Source organism: Anabrus simplex, chromosome 11 (genome assembly GCF_040414725.1).
Source record: "Anabrus simplex isolate iqAnaSimp1 chromosome 11, ASM4041472v1, whole genome shotgun sequence".
Lineage (NCBI taxonomy): Eukaryota > Metazoa > Arthropoda > Insecta > Orthoptera > Tettigoniidae > Anabrus > Anabrus simplex.
The window spans coordinates 38,004,756-38,023,646 of record NC_090275.1 but is presented as its reverse complement, the minus strand read 5'-3'; the positions used below and the strand labels follow the sequence as shown (position 1 = coordinate 38,023,646).

At 41.5% G+C, this 18,891-nt stretch overlaps 2 protein-coding genes across 2 annotated transcripts in view; one reads left to right on the top strand and one right to left on the bottom strand.

Moving 5' to 3' along the window:
* LOC136883527 (uncharacterized) overlaps positions 1-18,891 on the bottom strand; it is a 483,493-nt gene that overhangs the window by 410,681 nt on the left and 53,921 nt on the right. The window lies entirely within an intron of this gene.
* The window catches only part of LOC136883526 (uncharacterized), a 104,669-nt gene continuing 103,547 nt past the window's right edge, over positions 17,770-18,891 (top strand). Inside the window, exon 1 of the mRNA XM_067155891.2 lies at positions 17,770-17,843. The gene's annotated coding sequence lies outside the window, so the exon portion shown is untranslated. The remainder of the gene's footprint in view (positions 17,844-18,891) is intronic.

The following is an 18,891-nucleotide window of genomic DNA, read 5'->3' as shown; positions in this document are numbered from 1 at the left end:
AATAATGTTATTTGCTTTACGTCCCACTAAGAACTTTTATGGTTTTCGGAGACGCCGAGGTGCCGAAATTACATAAAGCAAGGCGGTAAAGGAAATCGAAGAGAATTTTGGAAAGGGAATGACAATCCGAGAAAAGGAAATAAAAAACCCGATAATTGCCAATGACGTTGTTATTTTATCTGACTGCAAAAGATCTGGAGGAATTACTGAATGGCACGGAAAGAATCTTGGGGAGGGAGTAGAAGATGAAAATAAAGTCGAAAAGTAACGGAGTGCAGTCGAACACAGTTAAGTGATGCAGGAAATATTAGATGAGGAAATTAAGCCTTAAAGGAAGTAGATGAATATTGTTACTTGGGTAGTAAAATAATTAACGGTGAACAGAAAATGCAGACTAGCACAAGCAAGGAAGTCCTTTCTTATGAATAGAAATTTGGTCACCTCGAACACTGATATAGGAATTAGAAATATGTTTTTGAATACTTTCGTCTAGAGCAGGGCCTCCCAAACGCCCAAAATCTCACGCGTGCAGACAGCGACGCAGAGTTCCTGTGCACAATGCATCGGTCCCGCTCGGCTCGGCTCGGACCAACGCTTCCTCTCTGGGCTACTCAGCTAAGCTCGGCTCAACTCGGCTCGGCTTTGGAGCGCTACGGAGCAAGTGAGGAAGAGGGAGACAGGCGTGGGGAAAGAGAGAGACAGCTTTATTGCTCCAAATCGAGGAGTGGGGGTCTGCACTCTGGTTAACCGAGCGAAGACGTCTTTTGCACCCTGCACAGTGCGTGCACCAGGCGCATGCATCCTGAGAGGCCCTGGTCTAGAGCGTGATATTGTATGGAAGTGAAACAAGGACGATAACTCGCTCAGAAAGAAAAAGAATAGAAGCCTTTGAAATGTAGTGTTACAGAAGAAGGTGATATGGGTAGATCGAATTACGAATGAAGAGATACTGCATCGAACTGATGAGACGAGAACGAGTTGGCGAAATTTGACGAGAAGAAGGGAAAGAATGATAGAACACATTTTAAGACAACCAGGACTTGTTCAGTTGGTTTTTGAAGGAAATGTAGACGGTAAGAACGGTAGGCGAAGATCAAGGTATGAATAGGACAAGCAGATTAGAGCAGATGTAGGATGTAGTAGTCATGTAGGAATGAAAAGGTTAGCACAGGCTAGGGTGGCATGGAGAGCTGCATCAAAGCAGTCTATGGACTATCTTCTTCTTCTTCTTCTTCTTCTTCTTCTTCTTCTTCTTCTTCTTCTTCTTCTTCTTCTTCTTCTTCTTCTTCTTCTTCTGAAAGCCCTTGGCCGCGCAGAGTGTCTGCTTTACTCGTTCCCTGACTGCAATGTTGCCGGCCCTCCATCCCTCGCCTCATGCCGACCGGAGGTGCGTTTCTATTTGTAATTCGGTATTCTGTTGAAATGTTTAAATTTGACATGATTATATTTTTAAAAATTTGAACAAATAAGGACCAACATAAGGCATGGTAATAATCACGAGCTTTCTTGAAGGCACGATTGAGTGGTTCGTACTCAGTCCATGGTGAGTTTCGGTGCGCATTCTGTATCTGACCTTTCCCAACCTACTTCAGGCAAGTGCAGAATTCGTGTCTTGTTGAGGCTAACTTCAATAATAATAATAAGAAGTAGACTAAGAAGAATTTGAAGTCTATTCAGGTCCTACAGCTTTCAGAGAATGTGCGTAGTTGTGCAATTTAATCCCGCAGGATTTCTTTAATATGCCGTAAGCCAAGGACATGGAGTTGCCACATTTTAAATTCCTCAGATGCACCTTCAGCCGGGATCAAACTCGCTTTCTTGGGAACAGTAAGACACCGACTGACTGCACTATTGGAGTTAGCTCTTGATTGTTAATAAAGATTATTTCATGTATTAACTCTGAACATATTTATTTATTTATTTATTTATTTATTTATTTATTTATTTATTTATTTATTTATTTAATATGTGGCGAAGTTAGGGCTCACTGCCCTCTTTTGCACTTAACCACATAACTAACTACAGAGAACAGAATAACGAAATAATAAAAAATCCTAATCACATTTCATTCTTCCATTCATAATGACATCCACACAAGGTAATTTCGGCAAGATCGCTTAAAAAAGGCTAAAGAGATGCAATTCTTAACACTGACTGGAAGAGAATTCCATACCCTTGCACCGGACACTTGAAAGGAATAGTTATATGACGATAAACGATGCAAAGTATTTAGAGTGCAGAAGTCTTGATCGTGGGTTATGTTCATGAGAAGAGGACAGGGCAGTAAATTAAACTTTGATAGATACTGGAGTTTTCATTCATTCATTCATTCATTCATTCATTCATTCAAGGGACGAAATATGAAAGTTCATTGTGAAGATATCGTAATTTATCGATTCTTAAACAGGAACGTATGTTATAATAGGGGGAGATATCAGTTAAACATTTAATTGAAAACATAAAGCTAATGCACGAGTTCTGCAATTTCGACGTTTGTTCTATGCTGTCATTAATCAATACAAAATCACAATAATTAAGTATGGGAAATATGAGAGTCTATAAAAGTTTAATTTTCATGCTCTGTGGTAGAAGTGATTGGTGAGTTTTGAGAGAGTGAAGTGACGAGAGTGAATTTTCCTACAGAGGCTTGTTATGTGCTCACCCCAGACTAGTGTGTCACTTACGTTAATTCCAAGATTTTTACGGACTTCTGAAATGGTATAGGTACACCACAAAGCAAACGTGAAGGCAATTACATCTTGTTTAGGACATTTAGCTGCCTTTGTTGCCCTATTATAATAGCTTGTGTCTTTTTAGATTAATCAATAAACACTTCTAATTAGCATAGGAGCTAGTAAGGTTTAAAATAGAATGCATCTGATGAATTCCAAACTCAGTATCAACAGCAAAATATAAGGCGTGTTGCATATTGATAAGGACTTTGTGGTATGAATGAGTTCGGTTCGCCAGATGTAGGTCTTTTTTATTTGACTCCCGTAGGAGACCTGCGCGACGCAATGAGGATGAAATTATGATTAAGACGACACATACACCCAGCCCCGTGTCAGCGAAATTAACCAATTATGGTTAAAATTCCCGACTCTGTCGGGAATCGAACCCGGGGCCCCTGTGACCAAAGGCCAGCACGCTAACCATTTAGTCACGGAACCGGACAGATTTTATGGTGTACCGACGTAGTAAACAATAAAACCTGTTGTGCGATGTACGCAGGAGTTTTTTGTTTTTGTTTGTTTTTTTGCTATTTGCTTTACGTCGCACCGACACAGATTGGTCTTATGGCGACGATAGGAAAGACCTAGGAATTGGGAACATGCATCATTTTCAAAAATATTTTCTTTGAAAAGTACACAAATGAAATAGTATGTAAACGTATTACATTGTGGTATGTTGCCTTGTTTTCTACCATTAAAAAAATATTTAATAGTGCCTTTCCGCAAGGCGAGTGAAACGGCCTCTGACGTAAGCGGCGCGCTGTGACGTCACGATCCAGTACCGCATGGAGCTCTACCAGCCGTTGTGCATCAGCCGTTGCTAAAAGCCGATTGTTTATTATTCATGATCGCGAATAACTTCAACATGACAGAAGGAAGGTTCAAAACAGCACAATCAGACAATCTATCATGTGTAGATGTCATCATTCTTGAAAAATAGTGACTTTTGTGGCCGCAGAATTTCGCGGATAAAAAACAAGTTTGTAAGTGGCATCTTTTATATACGTGCAATGTACTTAACCCATAGTATTAGGATAACAACTGAACCTGGATAGATATCACATCACTTTCAACATTTCCTTCTAGACTGATTCCCCTATTAAAGAATAATATTACATTTTCGGGCTTTCAGCATTAGTAAAGTAAGAAATCGGATTTCAGCACTAACATAAACATATAGGTAGCATTATAGTACTAGTCCGCTTCTGTGGTGTAGTGGTTAATGTGTGCCACTCCCGGAGGCCCGGTTTCGATTCCCGGCTCTGCCATGAAAGTTGAAAACAAATAGTACGAGGGCTGGAACGGGGTCTACTCAGCCTCGGGAGGTCAACTGAGTAGGAGGTAATGGCCCTCCTCACCAGTTTCATCACCATACTCAAAGTCTCACGTTCCAGGACACTGCCCTTGAAGTGGTAGAGGTGAAATCCCTCGCTGAGTCCGAGAGAAAACCAACCCTGAAGGATAAACTGATTAAGAAAGAAAGAAAGAAGGAAAGAAAGAAAGATCATAGTACTATAGGGCTATAATCTATCATTCCCCAAAAAATATATATTTATGGTTGAGACAACTGGCCTACCACTTCCGGGTCCCATGAAAGAGAATTAAATATCTTTGTGGAGGGAAAAAGTTAAACATGATAAAGGTAAATATGACTTCATCTAGTTTTCACAAGTCGGGCTGAGTGGTTCAGACTGTTGAGGTGCTGGCCTTCTGACCCCAACTTGGCAGGTTCGATCCTGGTTCAGTCCGGTGGTAGTTGAAGGTGCTCAAATACGTCAGCCTCGTGTCGGTAGATTTACTGGCACGTAAAATAACTCCTGCAGGACTAAATTCCTGCACATCGGCGTCTCCGAAAATCGTAGAAGTAGTTAGCGGGGCGTGAAGCCAGTAACATTAATTACATTTGGCTTTTAACAAGCTGAGCATATCAGGAAAGAAAAGTGTCCTGGTGACATTTTAGTCGCTCAATACAGGAATGTCTTTGGGTGCTGTGACTTTAATTTTTTTCTTTTTGCTGTTTGCTTTACGTCACACCGTCACATAATGGCGACGATGGGACAGGAAAGGCCTAGGAATGGGAACAAAGCGGCCGTGGCCTTAGGTACAGCCTCAGCATTTGCCTGGTTTGAAAATGGGAAACCACGGAAAACCATCTTCAGGGCTGCCGGCAGTGGGGTTCAAAACCCACTATCTCCCGGATGCGAGCTCGCAGCTGCGCACTCCTAACCGCACGGCCAACTCGCGCGATATTTTTACCCTTCGGTTTATTGACTTGGCTTGTATAACCTAAAACTTAGGCTAAGTTGGATTATATTTTAAACACCTACATCACTATTTTCACCTGTGTGCAATTATGTTATTTCTTTCATTAATATTATGATAATTATTATAATTGAGCATTGTTAACTTATAAGACTCCAACAGACAAGCATTGGTTTTGTGTAGAGTTATACATTTGTTAAATTTACGTCGTTTCCTTTCATGATGTATACGCCTATTCTTTGTTACGTTATAGGGTATTTAGATATAGCCTAAATTTCTTTACCAATTAAGCTCTTCAATAAAGACATACATAACTGTCCCATGCCAAGATATATTGGTAGAATTAGAGCTGTCAAAATGGTTCATAACCCCTTTGATTTATTATCTTGACATGGATCACCCCAAACATAGGTTAGGTTTGGAGAATACTTTAATAATCAGCATTATTTAATGCACCGTTTATTACTTTCATATTCCAAGATGTAATTGAAGCATTCAAATAAAGCATCATACATTAAAATGTAAAGTTTTACCACTAGAACAGCTGACATGGAAAAGTGATTTGAAAATTGAAACAAATTCATCTTACGTTAAAATCTTCAAAAAAATAAACTGTAGACTTTTCCGATATATCACCAGCATTTCTCCAGCTCGCCAAAATCCATTTCTCCGTAGTTTTAGCGTCTCTGGAACGTTTATAAACAATTTGTTTGGGATGGTATGCGATGTGCTATTGCACATCGGAACTCTACACCATTTATAAGTTTCTGCCTCACTGTCTGCGCAGGATTCATTTTAAGTCTAAAATATACCACTCAGATTATTATCCAATGTATAGACCTCGAATTTAACCATACTAGACACTAACGTAAAGTAGAAATACGCGAAGTGTATCCTGCTTCTCACAGCACACTACGTGTTATTTCGTCTGCTAATTCAGTCAACCTGTACGATGACGTCAGGCCAATGAGATCGCGTACTTGCGTGACATGACATTTTCGTAGATGTTTATCATGTTTGGAGTTATTATTTGTACATTCTGATCACATTTTTGAATTCTGCATGCAATTTTGTATCAGATTAGCATATTTTTAATTAAAACCCCGGATCATGCATGTTCCCTATTGGAAGGAAGCGGCCGTGGCCTTAAGGTACAGCCCTGGCATTTGCCTGGTGTGAAAATGGGAAACCACGGAAAACCATCTTCAGGGTTGCTGACAGTGGGGCTCGAACCCACTATCTCCCGATTACTGGGGCAGGAATTCACGCCATTTATAAGACATAGAACTTTCCCACATTATTTGTTATCAATAACAGAATATACGTATTTATAGTGCCAACAGAGGGAAATTTACCATGAGTTGACAGTTCTCATCAAGCTGGGTCCGAAGGAGGCCTGTGGGAGTAAAGCTGACTCATAAAAGTAAGTCGACCACAAGAATGGAGCAGTAAAAAGGGGAATAAGAAATAAGTTAGCGCAAATGAGCGGCGTTTCATGCCTCGTGCACTTAAGATGTATCGTCAAGGTCTGTTACATGAATGGAAGAGTGACAGTTGACGGAAGTGGGACTACGGATACTAACGAGTTATTTATCTTCAACTTACCAGTAACTCGTTCAAAATTAAATCTCTTTATGTAACTGCTGTAAAGTTATTGATAATCTAAGATGGAAAAGGTTGTCCAAAATTCTCAAAAATATTGGTTTGAATTGGAAACACACTGCGATTGTACAAGTCACACGATGCACTGGCAGAGATCAAAATAATAATAATAATAATAATAATAATAATAATAATAATAATAATAATAATAATAATAATAATAATAATAATGAGAAGAAGAATTAAATTTATCAGAACATCTAAAACATAATGGTAACAATAAGAAAAAATACTTAGTTTTTTGGCCTCCGTGGCTCAGGCGGCAGCGCACCGGCCACTCACCGCTGGGTTCCGTGGTTCAAATCCCGGTGCTGGACAAAGCGAAGTCGGCACAGATTTTTCTCCGGGTAATCTGCGGTTTTCCTTGTCATCTTTCATTCCAGAAACACACTCCAGTATCACTTTATCCGTCAGTCATTAGTCATTGCTCTAGAGTAGTGCGACAGATCAGTATTGATTGATTGATTGATTGATTCAGTAGCCGGCACAATTCCTACTTTAGCCACTAGATGGGGGCTTCATTCATTCCACTTCTGATCCGGTCGAGTGATTGGAAACAGGCTGAGGATTTTCATCTTGAAGATGAAGGTAAACAAATATTGTTTTAAAATATTCAAATTATTTTGGGAAGAAAAGTCGAGAACAGCCTGAATTCAAGGAGTCAAATATTTGGAACGAAATAATAGAAAACAATTAAAGAGTTATTTTTAGAAATACTGTGTTTAATATGGAAGGATTCCTATAAAAAAGGGAAAACAAAACGGGTCAAATTGGTCTGAGTAGAGAAAGAAAAAACACACCGAAAGGATGAAGGAGTATTAGGAAAAAGTGAGAGGAAACAGACTGACGCGATTGAAGAATTTCAGATGCACAGCAAAGAAGACTGGGTTTAAAATTTCTTTTGAGAAGATAGCATTCATGACCAGCATTAAAGAGGCCCCCTGAGCTGATGATGTTAGGAGACGAAAAAATAAGGAGAGTTTTAAGAGCTTGAAGTATTTGGAGAAACTTTACAAGAGAATGGTTCGGAAAAGAACGCCATTAAGGAGTGGAAATTGCATTTCAACTGACAAGGAACACTTACAACAAAAAGGGTTTCTCTTTTGGGGCTAAATTGAAGAATCTAGACAACGTTGTTAAATCTGACTTCCTGTATGCAGCAGAAACGGTGGATATGATTGGAAAAGGTGGTCTTGAAGATGTCCGGAAAAGAGAAAGACAAATGCTAAGAAGAATTCTAGGTCCTAATGTAAAAAATGGAATGAGGAGATTCAAATGTAACAAAGAATTGTATCTTTTCTTTTTCAAGTTGCTTTATGTAGCACCGACACAGATAGGTCTTATGGCGACAATAGGACAGGAAGGGGCTAGTAGGAGCGGGAAGGAAGCTGCCGTGGCCTTAAGGTACAGCCCCAGCATTTGCCTGGTGTGAAAATGGGAAACCAGGGAAAACCATCTTCAAGGTTGCCGACAGTGGGGTTCGAATTCACTATCACCCGAATACTAAGAATCGTATCAAAGAACACAGAAGGAGTGGTTAAATGAATAAGGAGGAGAAGGTTACAGTTCAAAGGACACTTGTTGAGGATGGACAGTAAGAGGAAGACAGAACTGAAATGATTTCGTGAAATGAAGTTGGACTTTAAGATGAGGGTTCCGAAAGATTACTTCATGGACAGAAAGCGATTCAGACAACTCGTCAAAAAGATCCGTGATTTAAAGGAGACTGGGGAAACACTAGTGAAAAAAGAGAGATCATTTGCAGAAGAACAAAAAGAAGTAGGCGAAACAACGAAAAGATTCTGGCAGAGAGTGAAAGCAGAGAAGGCTAAAAAAAACAAAAAAAATACCGCAAAGATTGTCAAGGTTGGGCCGAAACGAAAGAGCAAAACAAAGGTAATATTCGGTCCAGTTTGCATACAAGGAATTTGGGTTTTAAAGAAAAAGGATATCACACGAGTTATATCGGAATTCTGAAACAAAATTCCAAACACTTTCAGGAAAAGGAGATTGAAATTCATCGTCACATTCTTAGAATGAGCAATGATCTTCACACAATGGTTATACGTCCCACCGTAGAGTTGATAGAGTCTTGACACCTAGTATTTGAATATCTCCCTTTCAATGGAAGAGGTAAGAGACAGCAAGTAATTCCTACGACCGCTAGCGGACAGCCACAGGGAGGGCGGCCAGCAGACGCAGAGTGGGTCTCGCCCACAAGTGGCCACGGCAGTTCCGTGGTACGACAGCTCTGCACTGCGACCGGCCAACCGAGCAGAGGAGGGGTGTTGACGTCTCTGCCGTAGGCCTTTGTATTCGGGAGACGGAGAAGGGCTGGTCCCCACCGTCGGCTGTCCTGAGAATGGTTTTCCGAGGTTTTCCATTCTCCTACACTAAGGCAAATGCCGGGACAGTTTCTAGTATAGGCCACGGCTGCCAACCCTCTCACCTTCTCCGATACAAAAATCCTGGCCTGAGAAACGGCGTCACGGTCTAGGAGGCCCGCCTCTCCCTTCAGGGGAGGAATGAAAACATTTAGTAGCATTAGTAGTACATGGACGGTGAAAATAAACTACTATAAGGAGCTGTACTGTCACTGCCGAGTGTGCTTTTTAAACAGTGTAGTGCACCATAAGGTATTTTTTAGTGTATTAGTTTGGCGATTTCCTTTAAACATGAGATTATAGTGGTGTATTTCAAGAAGAAATCAATGGATGTTTAACTTCGGTGTCGTATTTATATTCTATTTAATTGCTGCTGTTTGTTTACTTGGGATAAATTGTAAACCATTGAATTATGATACGAAAGAACTGGTATGTCGTATCCATCCCTATTTCTAAAGTGAATACGAAAACGCAACGTAGGTAGACCACTCGTTTCTGTTAGTAATGTGTGTGAAAGGCTTCTAAAACTACGGGATGGTCTAGGGATATAAACAGGAAATATTTTACGTGAAAATCACACAAAGTGTTCTATTAATAGACCCGTTAAGAATAGACCTAACAAAAATATTTTGATCGCGATTTTTCCCAACACGCAAGTACTTTTACTCGTGAATTTGGTGTAGGGAATTTTCAACAAAATGTTCAGATCATGGGTACTCATTGGTAAAAAGTTCCTAATTGGTAAATGTATAAACATATCAGCATTAATGCACTTTTTAAACAACTTCCTGAAACTTTTCTGTATATAGGCTACGTATTATTATTATTATTATTATTATTATTATTATTATTATTATTATTATTATTATTATTATTATTGACTGAATGGGTTGCTATATTTCTAGAATTTCTCAGAGAATTAGAGTAGGCGAAGCTTTATCAGACCCTGTAATATTTAAGAGGGGAATTCCTCAAGGCAGTATTATTGGACTTTTTTTTGTAATATATATAAATGATTTGAGTGAAGGAGTGGAATCAGAGGTAAGGCTTTTTGCGGCTGATGTTATTCTGTATAGAGTAATAAATAAGTTACAAGATTGTGAGCAACTGCAACATGACCTTGATAATAATGTGATATGGACAGCAGTCAATGGCATGATGATAAACGGGGTTAAAAGTCAGGTTGTTAGTTTCACAAATAGGAAAAGTCATCCCTGTTTTAATTACTGCGTTGATGGGGTGAAGGTTAATTTTGGGGATCATTGTAAGTACTTAGGTGTTAATAAAAGGAAAGATCTATATTGGGGTAATCACATAAATGGGATTGTAAATAAAGGATACAGATCTCTGCACATGGTTATGAGGGTGTTTAGGGGTTGTGGAAAGGATATAAAGGAGAAGGCATGTAGGTCTCTGGTAAGACCCCAGTGTATGGGACCCTCACCAGGATTACTTTATTCAAGAACTGGAAAAATTCCAAAAAAAGCTCGATTTGTCCTGGGTGATTTCCGACAAAAGGGTAGCGTTACAAAAATCTTGCAAAGTGTGGATTGGGAAGACTTGAGAGAAAGGAGACTAGCTGCTCGACTAAGACGTATGTTCCGGGCTGTCTGGAGAGATGGCGTGGAATGACATTAGTAGACAAATAAGTTTGAGTGGCGTCTTTAAAAGTAGGAAAGATCACAATATGAAGCTAAAGTTGGAATTCAAGAGGATAAATTGGGGCAAATATTCATTTATAGGAAGGGGAGTTAGGGACTGGAATAATTTACCAAGGAAGATGTTCAATAATTTTCCAATCTCATTGAAATCATTTAAGAAAAGGCCAGGAAAACAACAGATAGGGAATCTGCCACCTGGGCGACTGCCCTAAATGCAGATCAGTTTTGATTGATTGATATTATTATTATTATTATTATTATTTAATCAGTTTACCTTCCAGGGCTGGTCTTTCCCTGGACTCAGTGAAGGATCCCATCTCTACTGCCTAATAGGCAGTGTCGTGGAGCGTGAGACATTTGGTCTGGGATACAACTGGGGAGGAGGGGCAGTACCTCCCCCAGGCGGCCTCATCTGCTATGCTGAAGAGAAGCCTTGTTGTAGGATGTGAAGATTTGGAAGGGACAGACAAGGAACAAGGAAAGAACTGACCTCGTCCTTAAGTTAGGAAACCACGGAAAACCACTTCGAGAATGGATGAGGAGGGAATCGAACCCCCTCTACTCAGTTGACCTCCCGAAGCTGAGTGAACCCCCCCACATTAAACACCATTAGAAGTGAACTGTCGAAGGACAAAAACGCCCTAGGGCATGATAAAAATGGAAAGAAACGAAAGTTTGACTAAATTAACTCAAGCATTCCCTTCAATGAAATATGATCAGGCAGCCGTTGCAGAGTTTAATTTTTTTTTTTTTTTGCTAGGGGCTTTACGTCGCACCGACACAGATAGGTCTTATGGCGACGTGGGATAGGAAAGGCCTAGGAGTTGGAATGGTGTGAAAATGGGAAACCACGGAAAACCATCTTCAGGGCTGCCGATAGTGGGATTCGAACCTACTATCTCCCGGATGCAAGCTCACAGCCGCGCGCCTCTACGCGCACGGCCAACTCGCCCGGTAGAGTTTAAATTAACCTTGTCAGCTGTTGAACATAATTTCAGTTTCAATCCCATTTAAGATACCGTTAAAAACGTGATCAGTTTTTCAGATTCAAAATTTGCGCCGGTTTGAAACTGCAACGCACTAAAATAACGAGTTTAGTCGAGAATATTCTGAATAGGACTTACATCTACCCAAACTAGTGAATGACTAAAATCAAAATGCTTCCTGTCTTGGGAGACGAAAGCTCTGACATTCGCACGGTTATGCGAGCTTTTAGGGGTTTTAGTAAGAATGTAAGGAGCCTCCGTGGCTCAGACGGCAGCGCGTCGGCCTCTCACCGCTGGATACCGTGGTTCAAATCCCGGTCATTCCATGTGAGATTTGTGCTGGACAAAGCGGAGGCGGGACAGTTTTTTCTCCGGGTACTCCGGTTTTCCCTGTCATCTTTCATTCCAGAAACACTCTCCATTCTCATTTCGTAGCATCTATCATTCATTAATATATCACTTTGGGAGTGGCGACCCTATCGTAATAATAGCCTATATATGATTCATTCATATATCCCTGACCCGGTCAATGACTGGAAAACAGGTTGTAGGTTTTCATTTTCAGTAAGAATGTAAAGGAGAGGGCGAGTTAGTCTCTGGTAAGACCACAATTATAGTTCCAGTATATGGAACGCTCACCAGGATTACTTGATTCAAGAATGGAAAAAAAAAAAAAAATGCAAATAACAATAATGGCGTATGACCTCCGCAGAGGCCTGGTGTGTGTCTTTTTCTCGTAGACGGCCTATTAGGCGACCTGCATGCCTGAAGATGAGGGCCTTACCTAGGATGATTTCTAATGCTGAATATGCCACACACACACACACACACACACACACACACACACACACAGCCCTCGAGCCATTGGATTTAACCAATTAAGGTTAAAATCCCCGACCCGACCGGGAATCGAACCCGGGGCACTCTGGACCAAAGGCCAGCACGCTAACCATTTAGCCATGGAGCCGGACAAAAAAAAAATACAAATAAAAGCAGCTAGATTTGTTCTGGGTGATTTCCGACAAAAGGGTAGCGTTACGAAAATATTACGAAGTTGGGGCTGGGAAGACTTAGAAGTAAGGAGACGAGATGTTTGACTAAGCGGTATGTTCATTAGTAGACGATTAAGTTCGAATAATGTTTTTAAAAAGTAGAAAAGGTCACAGTATGGATAGGCCTATACAGTTTGAATTCAAGACTGATGGGTAATCTGCGGTCCGGGTGGGAAGCCAGAAGCTAAGTCTGTGAGCTAATCATGTCCCCAGTATGTACATCCTATTATCTTAACCATGTTCTAAATGGTTGAAAGAAAATTAATGTTGGGGTTAGCCAGTTCCCCAAGAACATAACTTTAAAGCTAAGTGCATGCATGAGTTGTGACAATATTAAATGCCAGAAAAAGTGAACTGTTGAAGCACAAAAGCACCCTAGGGCATAATAAAAATGTAAAGAAACTGAAAGGTATGACTAAACTAACTCAATATGTTAATTGAAGGGGAATACTTAATATATTAGGGTCAGGTTACTTCAAATTAGGATAAGGCGATATTTTAGAGTTTATAACACTTTATGCCCATAAACAAAATAATCGGTACTAAAATTCAAAGCAGGGAAAAAATAACACGGTAGAGAACGGGACCAAAGACCAAAACGCTAACCATTTAGCCATGGAGCCAGACAATCTTGAAATTAGTCTATGTCTCTTTGGAAAATTATGCGTGACATTAGGTTCCAGTACATAACGAACGCTTCTAGTAGAACGTTTTGAATGGAGCGCACTTATATCGTAGCAAAAAGGAATGAATTTTTATATAAAATGACAAAACGTGAGGAAAACAAGAGGACCCATTACATATGTTGATGAAACCATTGTTAACGTTAATCTCACTCGAAACAAAATGCGGATTACTGACGATAACAAGGAATACTTAAAACTTCCCATTAGAAAGGAGTCTCGTATAATACTAGGTTCGTGCCAAGACGGTCTCGTAGAAAACACGCTGCTTTTCGATCTAAATCTACCAAAAAACACCACAAGGAAACCGATAGCGATAGATTCTTGAAATGGTACAATTTGTTTTACGTCGCATAGATACAGACAGGTCTTAAGGTGACGATGGGATAGGAAAGGGTTAAGAGGGAGAAAGAAGCGGCCGTGGCTTTGATAAGGTACACTTGCCTGCGTTGAAAATGGGAAACCGCGGAATACCATCTTTAGGGCTGCTGACAGTGGGATTTGTCATAATTCGACCTAAGACAGATTATAAACATTACTTCCTATTCGGGAGATAGTAGGTTCGAACCCCACTGTCGGCAGCCCTGAAAATGGTTTTCCGTGGTTTCCCATTTTCACACCAGGCAAATGCTGGGGCTGTACCTTAATTAAGGCCACGGCCGCTTCCTTCCCACTCCTAGCCCTTTCCTGTCCCATCGTCGCCGTAAGACCTATCTGTGTCGGTGCGACGTAAAACAACTAGCAAAAAAAAAAAAAACATTAGGCCTACTTCCCATTTTTAACAGTTCCTTCTTAATCCGTTTATCCTTCGGGGTTGGTTTTACTCTAGGACTCTGTGAGGGATTCCACCTCGACCGCCTCAAGGGCAGTGTACTGATGCGTGAGACTTTGGGTCGGGGAGATACAACTGGGAGGAGGACCAATACCTTGCCCAGTCTGCCTCACTTGTGGAGGGGGGATGGGAAGATTGGAAAGGATAGACAAGGAAGAGGGAAGGAAGCGGCCGTGGCCTTAGGTTAGATACCATCCCGGCATTTGCGTGGAGGAGAAGTGGGAAACTACGGAAAACCACTTCCAGGATAGCTGAGGTGGGAATCGACCCCACCCCCTCCTCCTCTACTCGAACTGCCGAGGCTGAGTGGGCCCCGTTCCAGCCCTCGTACCACGTCTCAAATTTCGGGACAGAGCCGGGAATCGAACCCGGGCCTCCGAGGGTGGCAACTAATCACACTAACCACTACACCACAGAGGCGGACCATTTAACAGTTACAGGAAGAAATAGGCTTTTTAGAAACTATCCTCGGCTTAGTAATGAAATGACATTCGGAGCACGATTCGTGCGTCTGTATGTTTTTTTTTTTTTTTTTTTTTTTTTAAGGGTGCCCAGTGAGGAAAGCGATGACAAACTACCTCACCGCTGGATTCCGTGGTTCAAATCCTCGTCACTCCATGTGAGATTTGTGCTGGACAAAGCTGAGGCGGGACAGGTTTTTCTCCGGGTACTCCGAATTTCCTTGTCATTTTTCATTCCAGCAACCAAACCAAACCAAACCCCATGGCGCAACAGCCCCGAAGTACCTTGGCCTACCAAGCGACCGCTGTTCAGCCGGAAGGCCTGCAGATTACGAGGTGTCGTGTGGTCAGCACAACGAATCATCTTGGCTTTTTTTTTTTTTTTTTTTTCTAGACCTAAGTCGCCTTCTCGCCGTCAATAGCTCCTCAATTGTAACCACATAGGCTGAGTGGATCTCGTGGATCTCGAACCAGCCCTCAGATCCAGGTAAAATGGTTAGCGTGCTGGCCTTTGGTCACAGGGATACTGGGTTCGACTCCCAGCAGGGTCAGGAATTTTAACCATCATTGGTTAATTTCGCTGGCACGGGGGCTGGGTGTATGTATTGTCTTCATCACCATTTCATCCTCATCACGACGCGCAGGTCGCCTACTGGCGTCAAATAAAAAGACCTGCACCTGGTGAGCCGAACTTGTCCTTGGACACTCCTGGCAATAAAAGCCATTCGCAATTTCATTTTCCAGGTAAAAATCCCTGACCCGGCGGGGAATCGAACCCTGGGCCTCCGGATAAGAGGCAGTCCCTATACCGCGGGATTGACCCTCGTTAATGATCACAGAAGATGCTGGAAATGGCCTCGTCTGAAGAAATGAAAAACTGAGGATCCAAAAGTCCTGACTCCACTTCACCCAGAAACCACCGCCAAAACTCAACACGCGAAGGACGCTTTAACACATGCACAACAGTAAATTTGTAAGGATACAGATGCAGGGCTTTTTTTTTTTTTTTTTTTTTTTTTTTTTTTTTTTTTTTTTTTTTTTTTTTTTTAATCATGTTTCGACAAGACGATCTCTTATTTCCCACTTGCACAGATAAACGGCGTTGAGATTTCGTCCGACTTCGTTCCAGGCTTTCCTTCACTCGAGCAATGTTTTCTGGTGTTCGAACTCTCTTCGAATAGTTACTGTTTTCATTCGCTATAGAGCCCGATTCACGCCATTTTCCCTGTAAATTTTGCAATTGCAGACTTTGCTGGAGGTTGTGCCAAAACGCTCCCATTCTTAAACTCTTTCGCAAACAGTTCCGCACAGATTGTCTACGAATCGTGCTTCGCATAACACTCAACAATGAACACGCGCTGTTTTATCGTGAGCGCCATTTTGTGTTCAATTCAACTGGTTACAAAACACGTCTGTTCCTCTCAATCACTCACACATAATGACACAGCGACGTACTCGGGAGATGCGCACTCGCAGACATGCGACAACAAGACAACAACATATTGGTGCATCGAAATTACGGTTTCCAGCATTTCCTGTGACGGGCAATTCTCTCGTTCATTAACGAGGATGAATTCCGCGTCAGTCTTAAGTATTTTTCGGGCCATGTACATCTCATTATAGCACCATCAGCGGTTTCTGTGGATTTCCCTGTATCATATGGGGGTGCTTTTTGAGAATCCAACCAGCCAACAGGCTAAACACTTAGGGGAGAAAAGGAGAATATTTCATTATGCTACTTGTTTAAAGAGGCCTAACATCTAGGACATCGGCCCGTACTGGTACGAAATGAGACGAAATGGAATGACAAATTAAAAGTCCAAAATCCTCCACTGACCAGAATTCAAAACGTAAGGACGAAGAATGAATGGATGGATATGAATTTAAAACAATCAGTGGATCCGACCCCCAATGCCTCACATTCACAGAAACTGACGTGAAATAATAGTATTACTGACCAAGGGACTGCGTCTATAGCATAATCGATTATGCTTTTAGTCGAAAGGGATCTAAAATCCAAGTCATCGGCCCCTCATAATGGTACTTATCGCTAGGAAAGTAGAACCATGGTATTTGTCATGTTGCGGTACTAATCAAGAGTAGCGTATTCTACACAGTATGGTACTACTCACAGGTAATGAAATTCGCACATGTAATAGAGACCTATGATGTTTCGCACATTGCAGCGCCATTTACAGGCAACGCAAACCTATGGTGTTCATCACGGGGTCTCGCGCTATCCCGTGGTGTTCCTCGTATAGTGGGTACTAATCATAGGCAAGCCAGAACCATGGTGTCGCTCATATAGTGCTACTAATCACAGGTACTATAAAAGCCGGCACCGTACTCTTTTGCTACTAATCACAAACCTATTTTGTACATAGTGTTCCCCGCGTGGTGATACTAATCACAAGTAGTTTCATGGTTTTAATTTAATCATCCCTTGGTCGCCCCCTTTAGTCGCCTCTTACGACAGGCAGGGGATACCGTGGGTGTATTCTTCGTCTGGGTCCTCCACCCACAGGGGGTTGTGTGCTTGGTCCGCGAAAGGTATGTTATTTCCCTCAAGTCCGCCGGCAAGCCGGTTAGGAGCCTACTATCCGCCACCTGCGACGCGCCACGTGGGAGTATCACCTCTCCCCATGCTACGCCAGCGTAGTAGGTTCGTGGCGAATATTTGAATAAAGCGTGATGTTTACGTAGGACCTATCTGAGCGAGATTTCGAAACTCTAAATATCAGATTTGTCAGCGATCCTTTTTTCTAGTACGTGAACGAATCAGAGTGGGCTGTACACTACTTCTGGCTTGAGAGGATAAGTTGTAATCAGAGTAATATATAAGTATTATCCGAAAAAGAAAAGGGCAAAATGAAGCTATTACAGAATGCAACAGTGGCAAGGAGTTAAGCGGGTGAATATGATGATGCGATGATGTGTAGTGCAAGGCGGGTCATCGTCTGGGAAGTGGGCCATCAGAGATGAAAGTGTGCCAGCTGGATGGAGGGAGCTCTTGAGCTGGTGAGCCAGCCACACTCACTAGCCGAGTGTCTCACAGTACACTCCTCGCTCGACTGTCAGTGCTCATCTACCGCGAGTGAAACACCCAGCGCACACTTCAACTTCTGCCGGTAAGTACAACCCACCAGCGATCTCTTAGACGTAGCTTGACAATGGACAATGGCATCTTACTACTTCATTTCACCCGAGAGAAAGCATAATAAATTACTGTATAATGGATAGCTTGCTAGGTGAACTTCAGTCGTAAGGACACAACAACCGTTCTATTGTCCATGCGCCATGTCTAGCGGCCGGGATTTTATGAAATAAAGTGTGAAATACGTATATAAAAATGTAAGTAAGTAAGTAAGTAAGTAAGTAAGAGTGTTTATTCGTGGCGAAGTTAGGACTCACTTAACACTTAACCAAAACATTAAACAAATTATTAAAGAGAAATGCAATTTTAAAAAATACAACAAATCATTTTAATTATATACAGACAATAGCGAATATAGAGAAAGTAATAATAGAAATAATAATTATAGAATGTACAACATGACAATGTACTGTAAATGAAGATAATTATAAAACTAACAATAGTAACAACAAAAGAAGGCAATACAGTCCTTTTCCACTGCTTTTCCCACGTCCGTGGGGTCGCGGGTGCGAACTGTGCCGCACATGCGGATTTGGCCCTGTTTTACGACCGGGTGCCCTTCCTGACACCAACCTTCTATTGAGGGATGTAATCATATTGAGCCTTTCTGTGGTGGTTGGCAGTATGATGTGTTGTCTGAATATGGAAATGTTGGGATAAACACAAATACTCAATCCCCGAGCCAGAAGATTTAATCAGACGAGATTAAAATCCCCAACCCGGTCGGGAATCGAATCCGGCACCCTCTGAACCTAAGGCCTCAACGCTGACCATTCAGCCAAGGAAATACAGTAAAAACCTATAACTAGCAAATACATTTATAATTTTTATGAAAATATGCTCATTCACGCACTCATTCACACTTCACTCGTCATATAAGTCAGCTGGAAGTATTCAGCAAGTAATTTCGGCAATCAATCTTAAATCTTCTACGAGAACGCAAATCTCTATTGTTAACAGGGAGGGTATTCCACAACCTAGCGGCAGTAACTACAAAGGAGCGGTTGTAAGCACTGGAGTGA